Source organism: Strix uralensis, chromosome Z (genome assembly GCF_047716275.1).
Source record: "Strix uralensis isolate ZFMK-TIS-50842 chromosome Z, bStrUra1, whole genome shotgun sequence".
In the NCBI taxonomy this organism is placed as follows: domain Eukaryota; kingdom Metazoa; phylum Chordata; class Aves; order Strigiformes; family Strigidae; genus Strix; species Strix uralensis.
In genome coordinates, this window is record NC_134012.1 from 42,053,242 (window position 1) to 42,076,302 (window position 23,061).

At 47.8% G+C, this 23,061-nt stretch overlaps 1 long non-coding RNA gene across 1 annotated transcript; it reads right to left on the reverse strand.

The window, feature by feature from the left end:
* Window positions 1-16,863: 16,863 nt before the first annotated feature.
* Window positions 16,864-19,749, reverse strand: LOC141937433 (uncharacterized). Its single transcript, XR_012626962.1, has 3 exons — window positions 19,626-19,749; window positions 18,463-18,610; window positions 16,864-16,948 (listed from the first exon to the last, which is right to left on the reverse strand). It is a non-coding gene; the product is annotated as an uncharacterized LOC141937433 (long non-coding RNA).
* Between the last annotated feature and the right edge of the window lie 3,312 nt (window positions 19,750-23,061).

The window sequence follows — 23,061 nt, forward strand, 5'->3', positions numbered from 1 at the left end:
AACCCCCCATATACCACCAAATCACCCCCAAACCCCCCATATGCCCCCAAATCACCCCCATATACCCCCAACCCCACCATATACCCCCATATCACCACAACCCCTCCATATATCCCCAAATCACCCCTAAAATTCCCCATACACCCCCATATCCCCCATATCCCCCCAAACCCGCATAAACCCCAAATCACCCCCATATCCCCTCAACCACCCCCATAACACCCCCAAACTTAGTATACCCGCTAAACCTCCTCTATATCCCCAAATCAACCCACAACCCACCCATATCCCCTAAATCACCCCCCAAACCTACCCATATGCCCCCAAACCCCCCCATATCTCACCAGATCCCCCCTAAATGCCCCATATCTCCTCAAATACACCCAAATCACCTCAAAACCTTCCCATATCACCCCAAACCGTCCCATATCCTTCCAAAATACCACTTCTATCCCCCATATACCCCCAAACACCCCCATATCACCCCCAAATCACCACTCAATATCCCCCCAAACCTCCCCATATGCCACCAAATCCCCTCCAAAACCACCCATATCCCCCCAAATCACCCGCCATATCCCGCCAATCCCTCCCATATCCCCCATATCCCCCCAAACTCCCCATATATCCCAAATCAACCCCAAAACCTTCCCATATGACCCCAAACCCACCCATATCCCCCAAATCACCCCAAAAACTACCCATATCTCCCCAAATCACACCACAATATCCCCCCAACATCCCATATCCCCCCAAATCACCCCAAAACCCCCCATATCCCCCCAAACCCCCCCAAAACTTCCCCATATCCCCCATTTTACCCCCAAACATCCTGTATATCCCCAGATCACGCCAATACCTCCCCACATCCCCTAAATCACCACCAAAACTTCTCCATGTGCCCCCAAACCCCCCATATCCACCCAACCCCCCCAAATCTCCCCTATATCCCCACAAATCATCTCAAAACCTGCCATTACACCCCAAAACCCCCATATCCTTCTAAAGTCCCCCTTATATCCCCCATATCACCCCAAACCCCCAAATATCCCAGCAAATCACCCCCAAAAAACCCCATATCCCCCCAAACCACCCCCACATCCCCCAAAACCCCCATAACTCCCCAATTAAACCTAAAACACCCCCATATTCCCCCATATCCCCCATATGACCCCAAAACCACCCGTATTCAACAAATCACCCCAAAATTCCCCATATCCCCTAAATCACCCCCAAAAACTCCCCGTATACCCCAAACCCCCCCAAATCCCTCCTAAATCCCCCATATCTCCCCATATCCCCACAAATCACCTCAAAACCTGCCCATATCCCCCCAAACCCCCATATATACCCCAAATCCCCCCCCCATCCCCTCAAACCACCATACCCCCCAAATCACTCCCCAAACCCTCATATCCCCTCAAAACACCATATCCCCCCAAACCACCCCAAAAACCCCCATATACCCTAAATCACCCCCAAAACCTCCCCATATGCCCCCAAGCCCCCCATATCATCCCAAATCAGCCCATGTACCCCAAATCACCCCAAAACTTCCCCAAACACCCCCGTGGCCAACCTCCACTCCAGTGACCCCCACACACACCAGGGTACCCCCCGGACATCTGGGTTCCCTCAGAGTGGGGCTGGGGACTCCCCAGGTGCCTGGTTCCTCCCAAGACACCCCTCTCTGTCACTCTGTGTGTGTGTGTGTGTGTCCCAGGCACCATTATATTATTATTATAATTATTATAATATTATTGTATTATTATATTGGATGAGAAAAGGGGCTTCTGTGTTCATGGAGGTGCTGGGAATGCCGCAGCACGTCCTGGAAACATGAAGGAACGAAGGTCATTGGAACTAGGCGTCAGCATGGAGTCAGCAGGAGAAACCCTGCTGGCCCCACCTAATAACCTTCTGTGGTGAAATGACTGGCTGGGGAGACGAGAGGAGTGCGGTGGCCACTGTCCACCCAGACGTGAGGAAGGCTTTCCGCAGCGTCTGCCAGAATAGCCCCGTGGAGACGCTGAAGCAGCGTGGGCTGGCTGAGGAGAGGGGGAGGTGGGTAGAAAGTGGCTGACCAGCCAAGGCCAGAGGGTGGTGAGCAGCGGCACCAAGTGCAGCTGGAGCCCGGGAGCCAGCGGGGAAGCCCAAGGCAAGAGGCATTGCCAGCAGGTGGAGGGAGGAGGGGTCCTTCCCTCTGCTCCGTCCTGCGCTGGGCTCCCCAGGGCAAGAGAGGCGGGGCCATGCTAGAGAGGCGGGGCCATGCTGGAGAGAACGCCCAGCCTGTGGCCCCTCCCACTGTCCGTTGGGCTTGGGCTGTCAATCAGTTGGAGCCAACAGCCCCCAGCGCCGGCAGCACGGAGCTGTGCTGGCACAGAGCGGCACTGGGAGGAGGCAGGGTCTGGCCGAGCAGCGCTGACCAGGCTCCGGCAACCCGCTTCCCATCCTCGCTGTCACCGGCTGGGCCGCATCCTTGGTGCACAGCGAGGGTCCTCCTGTCCCGGGCAGGATGGGCCAGGCCAACGGCTGCTGTGGCTCCAGGTGGGCTCCCCCCGTGGCTTGGGGACAGGGGGGCATGGCCAGGCCCCGCAGCAGCGGCCTTTCTGATGCCTGCCGTGCTCTGCTCCGCAGGGACGCTCTCGCCGATGCAGAGCCGGTGCTGAGCGCAGACGTGCAGCTGACCCGGGGCTGCAAGAGGAGCGAGAGGCGCCTTCTCCTCCTCCAGGAGGAACTGGTGGTCACCAAGCTGCGGTAAGACCCTCCGACCCAGCTGCCCTTGCCCCATCCCTGGCCCCGGCTCAAGGGCTGGGACACCCTGGCCCCCGGCCCCAGGACCTGTGTGCTGGATGCACCAATGCCCATCCCAAGGGCAGGAGGGGAGCAGGGCTCTGCCCGGGGGGGCACCCCAAGGAGGCCACCTCCAGCTCACTGCCTGCCTCTGCTCTCTGCAGAGGTGGCACCACCCTGCGCCCACAGCTCCGCCTGGCCCTGGACCAGCTGTGGGTGCTGAGTGACGGGAAGGAGGCGGCGTGGGAGGAAGAGGTGGAGGGTGTCAGCAGCCGCGAGGAGAGGAGCTCCCTCATCTTCCTCTGGCCCAGGGGCTCCTGCACTGCCACTTTCGGGTGAGTCGTGGTGCCACGTCCCACGGCCGGGCAGGAGAGGTTCCTGTGAAGGGCCTCTGCCCTCCGTGCAGAGCCTGGGCAGGGAGCGGGCAGCATGCCGGCAGGGAGGGATGGGGGGCATTTCTGCGTCCTGCATCCCCTGGTCACCTTTTGATCCCCAGAAGGGAAGGACCAAAGCAGGTGCTGTGGCAGGACAGAGGGAGCCAGGGCTTGGGCAGCAGCTCTGTCCCGCCCCATGGCGCTTCATCCTGCCCCTGTGTCCTTCCCCAGGGGGCAGGGCTGTGCAGGCATCCGCCTCTGCCCACGGGCTGGGGGGCAGCGGGGCCTGACGCTGTTTCTCCTCTTGCTGCAGCTCCCAGGCGCTGAAGGAGCTGTGGGTGCATACATTGCTGGGGTAAGCTGGGGGGTGCTGCAGGCACAGCCAGATGGGGGAACACAGCTCCCCAGCTGGGGAGAGGTGCCCCCGCGGCTGTGGGCAGCTCTCGGGGAGAGCTGCCTGATGAGAGAGAAGAGGCGGCTTGGGGCTCACCCAGCTCTGTCCCTTCCCGGTGCACAGGATACCCGACGCAGCCAAGAAGCCCCGAGTGACCCTTGTCCCGTCACTCAAGCTCCTGGAGAAGCTGAGCCGCCGCCATGCCGTGAGTGTCTGTCTGGCCTGGGCGCTGTCCCCAGCACTGCTCCTCCAGCCGAGCAGCACAGGCATCACTGCTCACCTTCTGCCGCTGCTTCTCTCTTGCCAGTGGAGGCCGTTCAGCACCAGGAGCCTGGAGAGGCTGGTGGAGCACCAGTCAGAGGTGAGAACGGCTGCCTTTCCCCTCTGGCTGTGCTGGGGTGCAGGGATGGGCGTGCAGTGGGGTGAGCTTGCGAGGGAGGGAGGGAGGGAGGGTCCCCTGGTGCAATTCAGGGAGTGGGGAGGGTTGAGGAGCCACCAGGAATGCTGGCATATCCTTGCTGGTGGCACTGGGAGAAAACCTGCCACACGGGTCAGAGAGCCCAGGAGGGCAGAGGGTCCCCACTCCGCGGTGCTCAGGCTGCTGGTGCTGGGTTCTTGCAGGCTGATCTCAAGCAAGGGCCTCCAACGGTCCCGTCGAGCAGTGAAGGGAGACTTTGCCGTTCACCAGGTGAGTTTGGGAAAGAAAGGACCCTCCTGCAAGCAGCTGGGCTGTGCTCACTTGTCCCTTGAGTGTCCCCATCCAGGTTGGGCAGCCCAAGGGAGGACATCAGCCAGAGAAGGAAGGACAGCGCTGGGCAGCGGCCGATGGACGTGGCTCTGCAGGGACACGCAGCCTCTGGTGCTGCCCACAGCCTGGAGGAGGACAGGGCTAGGACTGGGCCAGGCTGTCCCAGGCTCTCAGGAACCCCCGAGCCGGAGCTGTTGAGCTGGAGCCGTGGTTCCAGCTGCCGGCTCCCTGCCTGTCCTGCCACACCGCTCAGCACCATGCTGCAGGCAGGGCAGGGCAGGCTCCGGGAGCGCTGGCCTGGCGGCATCCACTGATGGGCTCTTGCTCTCTTTTCCTTTGCAGCAGGAGGGACCAGCAGCAGCAGCAGCAGCAGCAGGAGGTGGAGGGGGCTGCCCTGGCCCTTCGCTCTGCGGCGGAGCCCGGCCTCTGTCCTGGCGCCAGGGCAGGCGGGCTCCGGCTGCAGCAGGGCGCTCTTTGGGCAGCCCCTGGCAGCCCTCTGCGAGGATGGCACACTGCCCCGGCCCATCCAGGTCAGCCAGCCTGTCCAGGGGGTCCCCAGCCCTCCCTCCGCAGGCTCCGGAGGGGCAGCAGGTGTCCCCAGGAGCTCCGGGGATGGGGCACTGGGCTCTTCACCCCCAGCACGGAGCCAGCTCTGGGGCAGTGCTCTGGCCACCGCCGCTGGAAGGCGGCTCCTCGGCCACGCAACTGTCCTCCTGCCTCTCCTGCAGGAGCTGCTGGCTGTGCTGAAGCAGGAAGGACCAGCGACCGAGGGGATATTCCGCAGAGCCGCCGGTGGGACAGAGCTTCGGGAGCTGCGGGAGGCCTTGGACTGCGGCGCAGACGTCGACCTGGGAAGCCAGCCCGCGCTGCTGCTGGCCGCCATCCTGAAGGTGAGCGCTTCTGCCCTGCGGCTGGAGGAGCTCCTGGCTGGCCCTGAGTGTTCAAATGCTCACTTGGAGCCCTGGGCCTTGCAGGACTTCCTCCGGAGCATCCCCTGCAAGCTCCTTGTGACTGACCTCTACGAGGACTGGATGGCGGCGATGCAGAAAGCCAGCAGGGAGGAGAAGATCAGGGAGCTGAGAGCGTAAGTGTGGGCAGCAGCCTGCCTGTTGAGCAGGAGCACTGACCGCTGGCCCAGAGCACCTGGAAAGCTGCGCTGGCTCCCACCAGCCTCGGGCGAGTCTGGGGAACGCTGTGGGCAACATCTGCTTTATTAGCGCCGTGTTCCTGTTCCCCCAGGGTGGCCGAGAAGTTGCCTGCAGCCAACCTCCTCCTCCTGAAGCGGCTGCTGTCCCTCCTCCAGCACATCGGCCACCACGCAGCCACCAGCAGGATGGGCTGCAGCAACCTGGCTGTCTGCGTTGGGCCAAACCTGCTGAGCCCAGCCCACGCAGAGCTGCTCCCACTGGAGGCCATGCTGGAGGTGACCCACAAGGTACACGTCCCCACCTGCCGGGGCAGCCTTCCCAGCCCACCAGCGCTTGGCTGCGCAGAGGGCTCTGCAGGCCTCCTCCCACCAGCAAATGCTGTCGGGGTGGCTGCCTGGAGAAGCAGCCCCACAGCCACAGCCTCTGGGCAGGAGCAGGGGGCAGGGGTGGGAAAGGCTGCTTGGTCCCTTGTCAGGCAGGGGGATTGAGACCCACGGTTTGATGTGTGCAGGTGAACGTGCTGGTGGAGTTTCTGGTGGAGAACTGCAGGGATCTCTTTGAGGAGGAAGCGGGCAGCCTTTCCAGCCCAGCAGACAAGGAGCTGCCAGTCCCCCTGGAGAGCTTCAGAGGTGAGAGGGGGGACTGAGGGTTGGCACCGGCTGGGGCTTGGGACACCAGAAACCTCCGTGTTGCTTCTGACAGGGCTGGGCATCGAGTGTTGTCCTCTCAGCCCCGCTTGTCCTGTGGCCTCTCTTGCCACTGCTCTCCAAACATGAACGTCTTCCTCTGCAGGATGAGCTGAAGCCTGCAGACAGGGCATTGGAGGGCTGACCACAGAAGTGTAGGGCTTCGGGTGGGGGTTGCTTTAGCTCTGTTTGCTTCCAAGAAGTCACCATGTTGCACATGCTTTTGCTTTCTAGACCTGAGTTTGGAAGAGAAAAGTGTCCCTGCAGGCAAAGTGGACACCGAGCACCGAGCAGAAGCTTTGCCGCATGCACCCCCCTCTCTGCTCGGTGTCCTCACGGAAGATGGGGGAGATACGGCGGTGGAGTCTGAAGTGGGAGAGGTACGTCAGCTCCCCAAACACGGTGACAGCGTGTCTGGGGTAGGAGGGGAGTCGCTGCTGTACCTCTGCCTGGCAGTAGAGCTGGTGTGGGTTTGGGTTATTCCTCCACCCCTTGGGATGATACATAGCAAGGGAAATTGGCAAGGTTGTGTCTCAAATGCACTCGGCAGGTGCTTAATCAAACCAAAGGCCCACAAAATGCCTACAAAGAGGCAGAGGGGAGCAGCTGTCAACTTCAGGGGGGTTTTGCTCAGGCCCTACTTCATCAGAGCTTCCTCAGGTCTATTTGGGGGTCAGCAGGGGGACTGTGTGAACTGTGGCTGATGCAAACCAGCCCAAGGCATCTCCTCTGGAGATCTCGGGTACCAATTTAGCAAAGAGTCGCTTACCACTCCAGGTCACCCCTTGCCACATGCCAACTGTGACATTTCTGGTTTAGGCACCGCCAGCTTTGCCTCTAGCCACCCCCGAGAGCATGGCAGACTCCCTGGGGCGCCCAGAACAACTGGCCAGGTTTCCAGAGGAAAGAAGGTAAAATGAGCTCGCTTTGGTTAAAATCAGAACTGACTCCAGTGGGTCGTGGCTTTCCCTGTCTAATCCCACTGTGGGATGGAAAGATTTGCAGGCTCTGCCCACGACGAGGAGAAGAAGAGGAGCCGGAAGAGAAGAGAAGCCTGGGGAGAAGAGAGCGAAAGCTGCGTGGAAAAGAAGAGGAGGAAGAGAGAAGGTGCTTCTGGCGACGGACCAGCGAAAAGACGCGGGAAGGCGCAGCAGGTCGGGCAGCCCAGGTGCGTGCCGGGCTCTCTGCCCAACTTTCACACCTCTCCACACTCCTCTGCGTCAGCCCAACGCGCTGGCGAGGGACAGCGAGGGACGGTGCTGCGCGGGGTCTGGAAATAACTCCCTGGCAGGGCCCAGGGGCTCCCGGCCGAGCCCTGCGGCGTGGCACAGGGGCACTGTGCGTCTCTGCGCGTGCTCGGGGCTCGAAGGGCATTGCCCGGGGGACGAGGCGCCAGAGCCACCCCGTAGCCAGCGCCAGCAACAGCTCTCTGCTCTGGGCCGTCAGCAATTCCTCACACACGGTGTTCCCCGGAGAGGGCAGCACAACCCTGCCTCTTCCTGCCGCCAGGGACTCACCAGAGCTTTCTGACTCTCTCCTTGCAGGTGCCGATTCATTGTCACCGCCTGATCCGCTGACTTTGGGGCCCCCAGCATTGCTGTTTGCAATAAAAAGTTGTTTTCTCTCTTGTGACGGAGTCTGCCACAAGACATTCTGGAGTGGGGGCTGTTGTTCTGTGATGGATCCTGGGGGAGGAGTTCGGGCTGGTCCCTTGTCCCAGCACCCTTCCCAGTGGGCATCAGGGCTGAGTCGAGGTGCTGTAGGAGGGAAACCCAAGCCCAGAGTCACACGGGAGGGTGGAGGTTGGACGGAGCCTGTCCAGGTCATCTGGTCCAAGCTGGGCTCAAGCAGGCTCAGCTCGAGCAGGCTGCCCAGCAGCCCGTCCTGGGGAGTTTGGGGGTTCTCCCAGGAACAGCACCGTGAGCTCAGGGTGAGGGCAAGACGTAGGCAGGGCACAGTGGCCAGGAAGGGCTGAAGGTCCTCATGGGGCCACCGTCCCCGGCAGCTCGCTGTCCCCCGGGGCCCTCATCCCTGCACACGGATTGTCGGGCAGTTTCCTCAGAGCCCCCGAACTCATGGTAATGGTACAAACCAAACGTCCCCTCTGGGCGGTAGAAACCCTCCCCTCAAACGCTGCACCCACTCCTGGGTTGGAGTCCTGCAGCTGCGCCTGGGGGGTTTCCTCCAACACAATTTTCCTCTGCACAGGTAAATACTAAACGCTCCCAAAGTAAGGAGCCGGTCGGGGGTTTCTGGTGGGTGAAGGGGGCAGCCGTAGCGCTGGGTCTCCCCGCCAGCCCCAGGGGGTACAAATACCTTTTAGATGGCCCGCAGGCACGGTACTGAGCAAGACCTCAGCTTGCCCTTGATTGTTTAAATCAATAAACAAGTAAATAAATAAATAAAAAATGCTGTAAATAGCCTAAAACAAAGCTTCAGATGGAGAAGACAGCCGTGCTGGGGCACGCCGGGGCAGCCTGGTTTGCTGACAAGGCAGCTGGAGGCTCACAGCCCCCCCAGCCCCACTCCCCGATCCCCTGAAGGCTCACAGCCCCCCCCAAATATTTCTGTAGGACCTACACCCCCCCCCCCCATTGACACTGACTCCACCCCACACCTTCACTGCAAGGTTCTTTATTCCCTTAGGACACCCCCGCCCCCCCCTGACAGAAAACCCCCCAAAATACACCAAAAATAAAAGGGGGGGGTGGGACTTCCACAAGCCACGCCCCCCCACACTCCTCCCCCCTGCCCAGCAGGTTTAAGGCACTTGTGGGGTGGGGGGAGAGCAACCCACCGGGCTTGGGGGGGGACGGGGAAGTGAGGGGCTGGCGGGGGTGACCGGCAGAGATGGGGGGGTCGCTGGGGGGGGGGTGGTCACTTTGGGGGCCAGGGCGGGAGCGGTACACCACCACGCACAGACGCTGCCCAAAGTGTGTCAGGGCGGCTGCGGGAGAAGAGGAGGAGGAAAGGGGGGGGGCTGTGACCCCAAAGTGCACTACAGCTGCCCCCAAACCGTGCCCCCACAGTGCTCCCCACAGACCTTAGCACCCCCAAATCACCCCAGACAACCCCCATATCACCACAACCCCCCCATATCCCCTCAAATCACCCCAAAATTTCCCTATAGCCCCCCATATCCCCATATTACCCCAAAACCTCCCATATCCCACCATATCACCCCAAAACATCCCATAACCCCCCAAATCACCCCAAAACACCCCCATATCTCCTCAAACCCCCCATATCACCCCCAAACCAACTATACCCCCAAACCTCCTCTATATCCCCCAAATCATCCCTAAACCCCCCATATCCCCTAAATCACTCCCAAAACCTCCCCATATCCCCCCAAACACCCCATATGCCCCCAAACCCTCCCAAACCCTTACATATCTCCCCAAATCCCCACAAATCACCTCAAAACCTCCCCATATCACCCCCAAAACCCCATATCCTTCCAAAATACCCCTTATATCCTCCATATCCCCCAAACACCCATATCCCACCAAATTACCCCAAACCCGTCATATTCCCCCAAATCTCCCCAAAACTTCCTCATATACGCCCATATCCCCCCAAATCCCCCAACCCCCCATATCTCCCCAAATCCCCACAAATCACCTCAAAACCTCCCCATATCACCCCCAAACCCCCATATCCTTCAAAAATACCCTTATACCCCCCATATCCCCCCAAAACCCCCCTGATCCCCCCAAATCACCCCCACATTTCCCCCCCAAACACCCCCATATTCCAGCAAATCACATTAAACCCCCCCATAGACCCTCAAATCACACCCCCATATCCCACAAAACCCCCCCATATCAGAGAGACCACAGAGAGCTGGAGCAATACCCAGATAACATGGAATAAGCCTTATTTATCCTGTACAAACCTTTAGAGCGAATAATAACAGGAGAACTTTGGAAAAAATCTCCAGTTTTTCGTAGCGTTCCATCTTTCTTTTTAGCTGACTTCTTACTTGAAGTAGATTCTTGCTTTCTTAAGGGGTATACGTTTCTAAACAACTTTGTAGAAGACATCTGTACAGAAATACAAGATCATTGTTTAAGTTGAAAAACTGACTTATCTTCAAGTTTAATTCCATTTTATTTGACTTCAATGTTATTTTCAAGCTGACATTTTGAGCTTTGCTACTGATACCTCTGTTCATTATACTAATGATACTGCCACAGCAAGCAATGTAGACAACCTTATTTTATACCCAAAAGAAAAAGAATTATCAGAGTTTCACAGAATACATTTAAGGGCATGAGTAAGATAGGAAACAAATAGTTTCTTTTACAAAAAAGTAGATTCAAAGTTTTAGAGTATTTCATTAGACCAGCTGTTCTAGTTATAAAACAGAAGGAAACTGATGGTGAAAATAAGTCTTCTGTCCACCCTTTGAGCCTGCCCAGGTTACTACTAAGGCCTAAAATCATATTTTTATATTTGTCATGCATACAGATGACACAAACCTTAGTTTTACCTCAAAAGGAATTGCCTATAACATGACATATGCTAAGAGTATGTTCAGACTAGTCTTCGTAACTACTCAGCATGCAACATCCTTCCCTGTGAATCCCTGTACGCTGCAGCTAGTACACGTTCTTGGCAAATACAGACTGACTCTCTTTGGTTAGCTTAGAAAGTTTAGCAGGAAGACAACGTAAGTGTTTAAGAATCCTATCAAAATACATAGATAAGGATAAGATACTGCTGCATAAGAATGTTTGCTCCTTTCACGAGTCCACCTATACAGAAAAGGTGGACTCGTGAAAGGAGAAACTAACTTCAAAATTGAACATAACCAAACTATTGTCTTGTTGCTTGTAGAAGGTGAATTAGTCATAGCAGGTTTTGCATTTTTCTTGTTCTCACTTTTCACAAAATCCTAAGAAAATAAATATGACAAATTTTAACTAGGATTCTTCTGGAAAGAACAATTATCTGTATTAGAGAAGCAGCCACTGTTTAAATGCTATGACTAACAGTAGGGAGGCATTGACTAATACTGGATAGAGGTAACTATTCAAATGTGAATGAAACGCTAAACAAACTTGTGGAAGGGAACTAGAAATGCCTGTAGTCAAACCATTCTGACATTTACTATTTTCTTCTCTCCATTATTTCCTATACTTTTGTCTTTAAGAGATTTGACAAGCCAACACACAAATTGAAATTAATAAATCTAAGTGTAAATTCAGATTTATGGTGACAAGTATGAAAGCCAGGTTGGTAGCACAGTGCCTGCTTAAGCTGTCTTGTAATGACATCTTCTATCTCGTGAAGTGGTGCCAAGAGAGTTCAGATAACCCACAGCCATACCAGCTGGTAACAGCATCAGAAAATGGAAAGAGGGTTTTGTTCTTTAATTAGAAGGGAGTCTCTGCAAAAGATTTGGTTTTGTTTGTTTCTAAAAAACCAAGGGGGTTTTGTTTTATTTTTTTAAAAAATTTGACACGAGCAGTATGTGGTTATGTTAGCACTACAGGTTTCCCCTCAGTCCTTAGTTTTAGTTTTAACAGTGCTTTTCAGTTTTAGGAAATTTAAAAACCAAATTGTGTCTTCAGTAGACTTGTAACAGTTAAAGTTACTGAATCACTTTATAATCTATCTCTGTTTGGCATATGTAACATGAAGATAAATATTTAAGAGTAACATTCAGGTGAATAAAACAGCAATAAGATACTTTTAAAATTAGTTCCACGTTATTGAAAAATTACTTAGCTAAATGTTATGTATAAACGGTTTATAAACGGATCAGTAAAATGGTCTTCTCAAAACATGGGTGACTACGTTAGATGAAATATATCCATCTGTAGATAAGTGCAGTACTTTTTCAGTGCCTTCAGAAGGATGATTATTTTTACACTTACTTTTCCAGCAGCCTAAGAGAATACTACTCTCAAAGAAAATTGGTTCAAGACATAGGAAGTTTAAATCAACTCTGGACATTATTCCAGAATGAAGTGTTCAATTCCAGATGAATTAACTTACACAGCTTTTAACAGTTACTTTTGCAATCCAAATTTAACAAAGTGAGTTTATCAAAGTACTGTTGAACACTAATCACTGAAGTGGCCATTTCCCTTAACTATTTTACTAAGAGATTAAAAAAACATCACTTGAGAACGCTTGAAGGAGAATGCTAGAAAAGCATCAGACACTTCACTCCCCAGCTGAGACAAACTCACTCAAAGCGTCACTTACCACTTATGCAAATGATCCACAGGTCACCTCCCTTATACCCCCCTGTCAGCTGCAGAAGTCCTTACAAGTGCAGAGATTCATAAGCCCCACAAGTAAGATTACAGGTATGTAAGTACCACCACAATGAGGTGTCAGGGTTTCAGAGCCTCTGTAAGTGTTGTAGAGATAGCTGTGTTTGTGCTAGTGCTGATAAAAGGCAGAGGAAAGAAATGTGCAGTTCGAGTAGGAGCGGAGAAGATTTTTACCAGCCTGAACTGCTGTGAAGCCTTAGTCTCGCATGTAGACACCACAGCACTCTAGGAAGGCTGGTGCATATAACCTAGCACAGCTGAAGGAATTAAAGAGGAATTAAGTTCTACAGAAACCAGGGAGGTTCAGGTGCTCATGCAATTAGTTCTGTATATTCCCTCTAAGTACAAAAAGATCAAAGAAAACACAGACTGGACAAAAAGTCAAAGGAAGTGGTCTTGAAACTCTGAAATGCATTGATTAAGCCCAGGGGCTTAACTTGTAACTGCCTATTAGAAGAGATTATAATTGATACCAATGGTTGCTTAAACCAAAAGAAGCAGTTCTGTTGAACTGGTCTGTAATCCTGCAGATCACAGCTAGAGACAGAAGCAAACAGTAAGAGCAAGGAGAGAGAAATTAAAAGGTAAAGAGGAAGTACCGATCAGGGACAAGTGTCCAGAGTCTGGATAAATTGAAATCTATGACTTTATTCAACATAGGCCAGAGATCCACCACTTGGCAGGGGGTGGGGCATGGGGGGGAAGAGGTTTAAATATTCTCTCTATGTATCCTTAGGATCTCAGTGAGAATCAAAAGGATAGGATTTTAACAAATGATCGGAGTAATAAATTGAAAAACTGCACAACGTATTTTGTCAGTTGGTCTAAGTCATACCTCATCCATCTCTTCACTCTTCCTTTTCTTTCTTGGCTTGAGCATTTTAACTGTAAGTGGTAAGGTGCTGCCCTGGTGCTTCACCTCCATCTTACTGGGTTGCAGAGCTGTGAACTGGATTTCCACCTCTGGTTTTGGGAACTGACTAGTATTTCCATTTTCTGTGGACACTTCTGAAGAGTGAAGGACAATTTCTGAATGGTCCTGCAAATACATGGAAATTTTAAGAACACAAGTTTTGAAATAACTGAGTTAAAAAACCCATAATACATATCTTTCCCCAATGGATTGCAAAGTAAGCATTCCATTTTCCAGCTGTTCACTTTCAGAACACTTCTAATTGAAGGAATCTACTTCAAGCATAGCAGAGTTTAACCCTTAATTTCTAAATCTTTATTACATTTTAAAAAGTTAATGTTTCTATCCACAACCACAGAACTTGAACTCAGCCTGATACTTTGTTTCCAAGTCATTTTGCTCAAGGGCAGAGACAGTCACAGTTTTCACAAGTAGCAGGAGTAGAATTGATATGACTTTCATCTTAACTCTGCTGCTCCTGAGGAGCTAGGCAGTAATGGGAGCTTTTGAGAGAAAAGTATAACCTTTCTCTAGCCTATCTTTAAGGAACTCTCCCTTCCCCTTCTACACCGGAGAAGTTGTGCAAGTAACGAGGTCCAACCAGCAAGCTACAAGCCAAATTCAACCTACGAGAGACTTCTACATCACCACCTGTTCTCTGGAGGAAGAGCAGGCACTAAGGCAGCCCGCTGCCCACAAGCTGAAAACCTTGTCTTGTACCTGCTCACAGCCAAACCGCACGGACTGCACAGGGAGGGTGGGACGGAAAAGTCAGTTTGCACAATTTTTCTTCCTCATCAGCACTTACCTTCCACCATCCACCCAACCTGTTTTTCTTAGCAAAACCAGCAAGTTAGAGCTGTGGTCTTCCCAGCTCCTGCATCTCTGTGGCAGCAGTTTAGCTGGGACTCTGAGTGGGAACACGAGCACCACTGCATTCCCAAAAATGGAGTTGGCTAATAAAAACATTTTTCTTTGTAACTGCTACTTCATGAGAGTTAGCAATCAAAAAGTTACGTAGGAATGGCTAGCGTCGTTAGCTAACAAAGTTATACACAAGAATCCTGCAGTGGAAGAAAGCAAATCCAATTTGCCCTGCTGTTTCTCATCCATTTAAAAGGGTTTATTTATCTTTTTTTCAAGTGACTTATCTAATAATCAGCCACTTCATAAGCATTGGTGAGAGGCAGGATTTCAAGAGCATGCAGCTGAAGTCAGATATAGCTATTCACGTGATTATGTTACACATCTTTCATTTCTACCAAAAGCCACTAAATCAGGTGATCTGATCACCGAGAAAGGTATTTGCAGAAGAAAACTTTAGAATTGTTCAGACAGCAGGATACATTTTCTTCCCTATTCTGCATTTAGCAAAACCCATACAACTGCATAAAATTTTTAAATTTCAGTTTTGTACCTACCTCACTTAATGAAGAGGCACTGCTAAGACATCGAGATAATGAATAATTCCTTTTAACTTCATCATATCTAACTGGAATACTTTGTCCAAGTAAAGGATTAGTTCTGCTTTGTTTTTCCATGAAGTGTAAATATTTAGAATGAGAAAAGATTATGCTAAACTGTAAACCTCAAAATATTTTGATTTTTCTAAAGCTACAATACAAAAGCTCAAGTGCAGACAGCTAATGAACACCTGGGCTGAAAGACAACACAAGTCGAAGGCAGTAACCTCGACTCACGATGCCATCATAAGACGTGCCCTGGTGGGTCTCACCAACAGTCTGTCTAGTTCAATATTCTGCCCCAAGAGTGGCAAAGGGAGATGCTATTTAAGGATAACGTGTGTGATCCTGGTCACCTTGTCATCTGTTCTCTCCATACTCTCCCAGCATTCTCAGCTGTTGCATTAGAATTGTCAGAGTCTACACCACTGCCTAACCCTCAGAGTATCCATTTAAAAATATATTTATGGATTTCTACTACAAAATTTTTCTAATCCCTGCTGACAGTACCTGTTGCCACCACCTCCAGAAGATTACTAGCTGCTTCATACAGGAATATGTTATTTTAACTGTCTTAAAATTATCTCCTATTAGTTTCATGAAGCGCTGCCCAGTTCTTGCAGGATTTTACCAAGGACAGTTGTGCCTTCTGTCTACCCATCGCAGCCATGATTTTGTAAACCTCAGCCCCACAACCCTCTGGTGGCCTTAACCTCTCCTAATCAGAGTGCCAGCTTCTTAGCCTCTCCTCACAAGGCAGGAGACACACATCGTCCTGATCACCTTAGATTTTCTTCTTTATCTCCACTATATCTTTCCTGAGAATTATTTGACTTCCCCCAAAAACTCTACCCCATTCACTTCACCACCATAACAGTTTCTCACATGATAATCCTGTTAGTAGCCTCTCCTTACTCATAACATCAAGTACTGCTGCTACTGGCTTGAGGTAAATACTTCAGCACCAACTGTTCACAACAATTCTTCTCTAGAACTAATTTTATAGCAAAAATAACTAATTTTATGGTGCTCTCCTAGCTGCCATTACAAAGCTATATAAAGCAATAACCATTCTGACAGCTACTCTCTACTCCCTCATACATCACAAGCTTTATCTATTCGGCACTAGCTGAACTGATGAAGTAGCAAGAAACTGGCCAGTCTTCTTTGGCAGTAGACAGGAAAGAGATGAAGAGATGCATTTTATCATTCAGTCCAGTTCTGCCACAAGAGGAGAATCGCATCTTCTAGCAGCCAGGGGAGGGTCTGCTAGGAGATCCATGTTCAGCTCTCTTCATTACTAGTTAGCAATGAAGTCACATAGCATTAATTCAGTTTAACAGGAAAACTACCTCACTGAATACTGCTCATGTAGCACACAGGGATTTGGTCAGAATCAGAAGGCTCAGTACAGGTGCAAGCCTTTTAATTTTTGTTCAGGAAATATGCAAAGTCGATCTTTTCTTTGTGTAAACTTCAAATATTGTTTTGTTTTTAAGTAAGATGAAAGATACTGTTCTGTTCTTGTGAACCCCATATGGACTGGCAGCTCTAATTACAGAACCATCTCTATTACCACACTATAGGTGATATCGGGAAAGTTGTTTGAGCTGAAATCCCCTTACCAGTGACATAACCAAACAGAGGTGACATCACAAATATTATGTCTTCAGATCTCTAGAACCTGGATTAGTTAACTAGTTTTTCCCTCGGGTACAGAAGTTTTATAGTGTATAGAGAGGTGATGTTCTATTAACTAAAGTACTTCTTATTTCTGAGAGGGGACTTGAAAGAGGGAGAGGGAAGAATGAACAAGAACTCAGAACTAATGATACAGCTAAAGTACGAAGAACTACAGGAAGTAACTTTTGGGAGATTCCCCACATTGCTGAAATATATAGTGAGCAAACAACAAAACAACAAAGTTATTAACAACATATCATTAGTACATACTTTCTACAAATATAACAAACATACCTCTTTGTTTACAGACTGATCTATTTTATCTTGTCCTTCAGGTAAAGGTACTTCTGCCAAAGACTGAAGACTTTTACGGTTAACGCGTTGTTTCAATTCCTTTATAAAGTCATCTTTCTCAGCCACCTGTTTTCTTAGTTCTTCTGTATCAGTTTCCTTATCCTAATAAACATAGCAAAAATTGCCACAAATTGCAGGATTGGCAAAAGAAATTAACATGTGCATGAGCATCATTACAATTACTCAGCAGCATCAGTTTTAGAATTGCAGGCTCAAACAGCCAGCTGTCCATCAAAAAGCCAACAACTTCATGTATGAGTGGCCTCTATTTAAAGTCAAGAAAGGTCATATAACAGCCTGGGAAGATGTAACGCAAAATTTTTATTTTACTCTACTTATGTAGGGTTATAAAAGTTCACCTCCCATTTGCTCATGAAGTTCTTGGTTCTGTGAAAAAGGCAGCAGATGTGATAGTTGTTTCAGATTTCCAGTCCAATCAAATCGCAATCAAATGATCAAATGGACTTGAGTGTTTATTTGAACTAATAAGTTTTTTGAAACTTCAGTTACTGTTACAAATTCAGTTTCAGAAAAGCATAAAGCTTTTTTTATATTAGCTGCAAACAATTTCAATATGTTTGAAATAGAGCCAAAACTTCTACAAACCATCTGAACTGTTCTGACAGTTTAGTTTGGCATAGTTAGTACTATCTTATGGCCTTAGTAGACTTGAGATGTAGATCTTAAAAAGCTCACACCGAACTAGTTTCACTACAAATATACAAAAGCAAACCATGCTTCAAATTAGAAAAAAATGTGTCTATACTTATACTCTTTGTGAAGAGAATTTTTGTCAAGAACCACCACTCCTGCTTGCCCACTTTTTGATTTTATTACTGGAAAGTCTCAGGCAAGCAAAGTCACAGACAAAGTGAAAGTAGTCCTAAGATCCTAACATCCTCCTGTACTGATTGCAGGTCCAGAAGGTCATTGCTAACTACTTCTAGATGCAAGTATAGCTTTAGATTGTACAGATTCGTATAATAATTTCATATGCTCAGGAAATTACAACCTTGATACAGTCCAGTGACTAGGCAAGGTATCCGCCTTGTTATCAACTATCAGTCACTCTACTTTGAAAGCGATATGGGAGCAAAACCACTAGCATTTTGACCAAGTATTTTTACTGGAAAGAAGCTTTTTTTGTCAACTACTGCCTGCTTCTTCTCTTCCTGCTAAAGCCTCATAGGCTTTTTCCTCCCCCCCCCCCCCCCCCCCCTTTTTTTCAGAAAAGCCAAGCAAGAAATCTTGTTTTTCAAGGTATGTTTTCTCAGCTTCATTAAGTAGCAATTCATTTAAGCATAGGTTACTTATTGGTGTTTTACACACAAGATGAAGTTTGAAGAATTCACAGCAAGGTGGTGGTGGTGATAGGACAGAAAGGAACAGGCACTTGCACTTCCATTAGGTATTATGCTTTTTCATTTTGTGACACTCCTGTTCTTCCCTTTTCACACGGAGAAGATCTCATGTAGGCTTTGCCATGTGATAAAGTGAGGGGACTTTGACAAAGGCCAGCTCCCCTCAAGCGCCCACACTGTTAACACTTGACACGAGATCTGCTCTGTACTAAAGACTTACGCTAGAGGACTCTGCTGAGACCTCCAGTCACTTACAATTTCTGCTTGTTGCTCTACCAACGTTTTCCACAAATTTTCTCATTTCTCTGTTGCAATGGCTCTCAGCTTCTTTCACTTGACTTATGAGTCTCATTTTCTCCTCCGGCCAGTTCTTTCTATCAGTTTGATACTTTGCCTCATTCTCCTATTTTAGTGGAACCAGAAATAAAGCCATAGGCAGAGATTAAGCGACACAAAAAGAAGTCTTAAAATCCAAATTACCGTTAAACACATTAGTTTCAAAAAGATATCAGAAATACTAGCACAGTTTTACTCCAGCATATTCCCAAGTGCAAGTATTACATTCTCGTTTGTTTTTTCCATTTAAAACAATTGTTTAGCAGTTTTCAGAATTTATTATTCAGACTGGCATGTCTTCAGGGAACAGACTATTTTTCCTCTAAAAATGCTCTGGGTAAGTCACAAACACTATTAAAGTTACACCAAAGGTAATGGCAAAAAGACCCTTTTTACTTACAAATTCCCAATCTTTTATACTGCCTTGCAGGTCATGTTAGGAAACCTACTTCAAGACTGAAAAGCAAAAAATGCAGCACAATTTGAATGGGAAACAGAGATAGTGTGTAACCAGGAATGTCACTTCAATCCACAGCAACTTTGCCTCCTTCTCTACCACAATCAAACCTCTTGTCAGACATTCTCCCACACAAGACAGAAGGCACCTGAAAAGCCGCCTGGGAAAAAAGGCTACTTTCTAATCTAAGGAGAATTAAGAGGTAAACCCTCAGCCTAACGGGAAGGGCTTACAGATCACACAGCAAGCACAAGATCTTTAAAGTGTCCAATTTATTTGCCCAAGCAACTGATGGGAAAAAGGTTTGAAACAATCCAGCTCCTGACATCTGTTCAGGACAGCTGTAAGAGGAGCCCAGCTAGAGAAGCACCGTCCATGGCAGCACACCACAGTGAAGGGTGCACTCCACTGTGGGGCATCAGTGATGCTGTGTATTACAAAGACACTCCATCCAGACCTTGCTGCACTGACGCACTGCAGTTTTTAGAGGAGGTTTCCTTCACCAGTGTAAGAACTTGCCACATCATGCCCTAGCTCTTGAAGATAGTGACACAAAAAAAATTTAGACTCCTAAATGAAAGTTATGGTTTTAAACCTAAGTATGAATTACATCACCATGTTTTACCTTCAGTTCTTTTTGCAGCTTTATTAATTCCTCATTTTCATCTATGCTTTTTTCCACGGTGTTGCTCATCTTTTGCCGCCAGTCACTATTGCTCTGGTTATTCAGCTCTCTATATTTCTGCTTCCATGCTTCCAGTTCTAGTCAGTACACAAAATGAGGTTATATAACACACAGTTTTAAACGCATATTTGACCACATTCACATCCTTCTACTGAAGTTACTTGGATTTATCAGCTATGACCACAAAGGGACAACAGAAGCCTTTAACTGTTAGAAGTTTGTTATGTAGTATATAAAATTAATGCCTAAATAACACTCAACAAATCAAAACAGAGATTTAAAGCAGCTATCACAATACATCCAAAACAATTTTGCCTCCTTGCTGCTGTTTTCAGGTTTTGGGTGAGGTTGGGTGCTGCTGGGGGCGGGGGGCGGTCGCTGCGCTCGGTAAGCCACGGCTGCATTTTACCCGCTTTTTGGACTCACTACTGTTACTGTTGTTTTCTTGTTATGTTTAGTAAATTCTTTCTTTTTATTCAACCTACGAATTTTCTTCTTTTTGTCCCTCCCCTATTTCACTGGGGAGGGGAGGGGGGAGGTGAACGGCTGCCACGTGGCGACTGGCTGCCGGCTGAGCTCAAACCTCAACACACACAGATCTGAAAATAAATTTACAGATGAGCCCCCATCCTAGTTCCCACCATTCTCTCCCAAAGTGCCTTCATCACAAGCAATTTCCCCCATTTCCTGAGATCTAAAGCTCTATTAGAAAGAAATAGAGTATCTCTACAGAACTTTCCAAATCCAGAATTCTGAAGTGATTCTCATCCACTCGATTTAGGTGAGCATTTCAGTGTTAACGTCAGGCTAAGGGTTGTATTATATGAAAAACTAACTATTGTTCAACTGCTGAGTGTTTATCAAACCTGCAGAAACTGTTGTTGTGCTAGTTCATGTTTCAGTGTTTGATGTTGTTAACATGGCCAACTAAAGTGGCAAATAAATACCAATATCGAGTAAGTTAACACTGATATAGCAAATCCAGTCTTTCTTTGGGGCTTATGTTTCTTATTCTGAGGCTGTTTCTTTGCTTTCAAATATTCCTGCTAATAATGATTCAATAAAAATTAGTTCCTGACTGTAACATTTTAATGCCCAGGTTGGATTTTCTCAGTATTTTAAAATATAAATATGCAAGACTCTCCAAATTAGATAACATCACAACTCATTATGTTGCCATTCCACACCCAAAAAATGGCGCAGTAAGGGCTTTTTCTGACCTTTACACACTTTCTCATACTGTTTGGAGATTTCTTCCAGCTTCTCATTATTTGGCTGCTTCTAAATATCACATTGAAAGCGAATTAAAGAAAACATGTCAAAAACATATTGAAAGAAACAAATATACATGCTACATATTAGTAGCTTTTCATTCTGAGCCTCAGTAAGTATTAAATGAAGTATTTAAAGACAAACAGTCGAGAATAAGTAAGTTTTTCATGTAGTGAAAGGAGCATTCAAGCTGACTAAAAAAGTGTTTAGAAGACATTACTACTAACATATCTAAGCGTCACTGATCAGAATCAGGGTATCTGCAGGTATTAAGTATGTATTTACTAGGCAGATTACTCGATTTAAAACAATTTGCCAAGGTCCTGCAGTGAGAAGTTCTTTAAACATCTTTCATTCATCCATTAAGACTAATTTCATCTGGCTACTCTTGTTTTTACCCCTATTTCTGTAGGCTTTCTCCTGTTGGTTGGAAAATTTGCCTCATTACTGGATTACTTAAAAAAATTAAAAGCAAGTAAAATTTAAAAAAATAGAATACCTTTTTAAATTGCAGGATTGTGCGCTGTTTGATCTCTAATTCTTTACTAAACTGGTTTTTAATTTTCTGAAGTTCATTAACTTTGTTCCTCAGGGATTTCTCCTCAGATTGCATTCTACACACCTGTAACAATGCATAAAGACAGCAAGCAAAGCTAACATTTAGCTATAAGCCTTTTACAATCTCTGCAGGTTATCTAAGTAAAAAAATACTTTCATCAAGAATCAAATTTTCGCAAGCATCTTTGCTAAATTTCAGGGGCTAGAAGTGCACTATGCTGTACATCCTGCCTAGGGAACAATTTTCACCACAGAACAGAGTATTAAGTTTGGCAGGAAAAAAACGAAAAACAACAAACCACACCACCAAAACCAAACCACCAGGAAATAGCCTAATCGAACTACAAATTCAGTTGTCCTTTAAAAAAAAAGTGTTTCCTGACATGCGATCCCATCCACTCCTTGCTACTTCCCAAAGGATTATACACTGCATGTTGAGTCGGGAAAAAGTCCTGAAATGTTACGCTGCTGGGGAAGACATTAATACTCTTTTAAGGCTCCACTTTCAAGCCCAAACTCTTGCAATAGTCTTCTGGATTCTAAGTTCTTGTGATATCCCATGAGGTTCTAAGAAATTCTACTGCTTAATAACTAAATACTAACAATCAACATTAGTAAAAGTTATTCCATTTTTTCATTTATTTTCCCCAAACTTAATAGAAAACATCTCAGATTTTAAAAAGTCTCTAGAATTTTGTGCTTTCCTTTTCCAATTAATCCATCTTTTCCTCCCAGAGATGAGCATTTTCCAAAAGTCTGAATTCTGAGGCTTTGAAGTCAGCACAAATAACAACAGGAGGCTACTGTTGTTACGATGATTACAAAGTCCTCCTCCATAACCAGGTTAACCTACTTTTGACAAGCCTTTTTCAAGTGTATTAATAACATTTACTTCCCCCCTTCAATATCAGTGCTAATCCATGTTTTGACACCTTATCTTTAGCTCACAGCTCAATGGCAATGTAACTTTAGATTCACTCTTACTCTAAATGGATGGCTGAACACAGCCTTGTTATGAATCACTTTTAACAGCTGTAGCTTGAGACTTGTGAAAACAGGTTTTACTAACAGAACCCCAAACAAACTTGCAGAAGAAACATTTGCCCTAGGGTTACAAACCTGGTTTTGTACTTGCTGAATTTGTTTCTTGGCATCAGAAAGTTTCTCTTTCAAATCTGCATATTCTTCCTCTTTCCTCTGCAAATCCTTTTTCAAGCTCTGTACAAGGGCAGAGCTCTCAGAAAGATCTTTACGTAGCCTTGTGTTAGAAATTAAGAGACATAAATAACATTAGTGTTACACATCTCAAAGAAACAGCTTTTACACGTTAACTCAGGCTCTTCGATGGCTGGTTTTATTCATGGATAGAATCCCAGATCTATCAGCTAAATGACAAGCATTACAATTTTGGATTTCAGCTACATATTATATGATCCTGAAGTAACAAACCGCTCAGATTCACTCTTGAACAGTGCAATTTTTCAAAATTCTTTTTTCTAAGCACAGTAGACTAACCATTTCTACCACTAGGTGTCCTTACACAGTA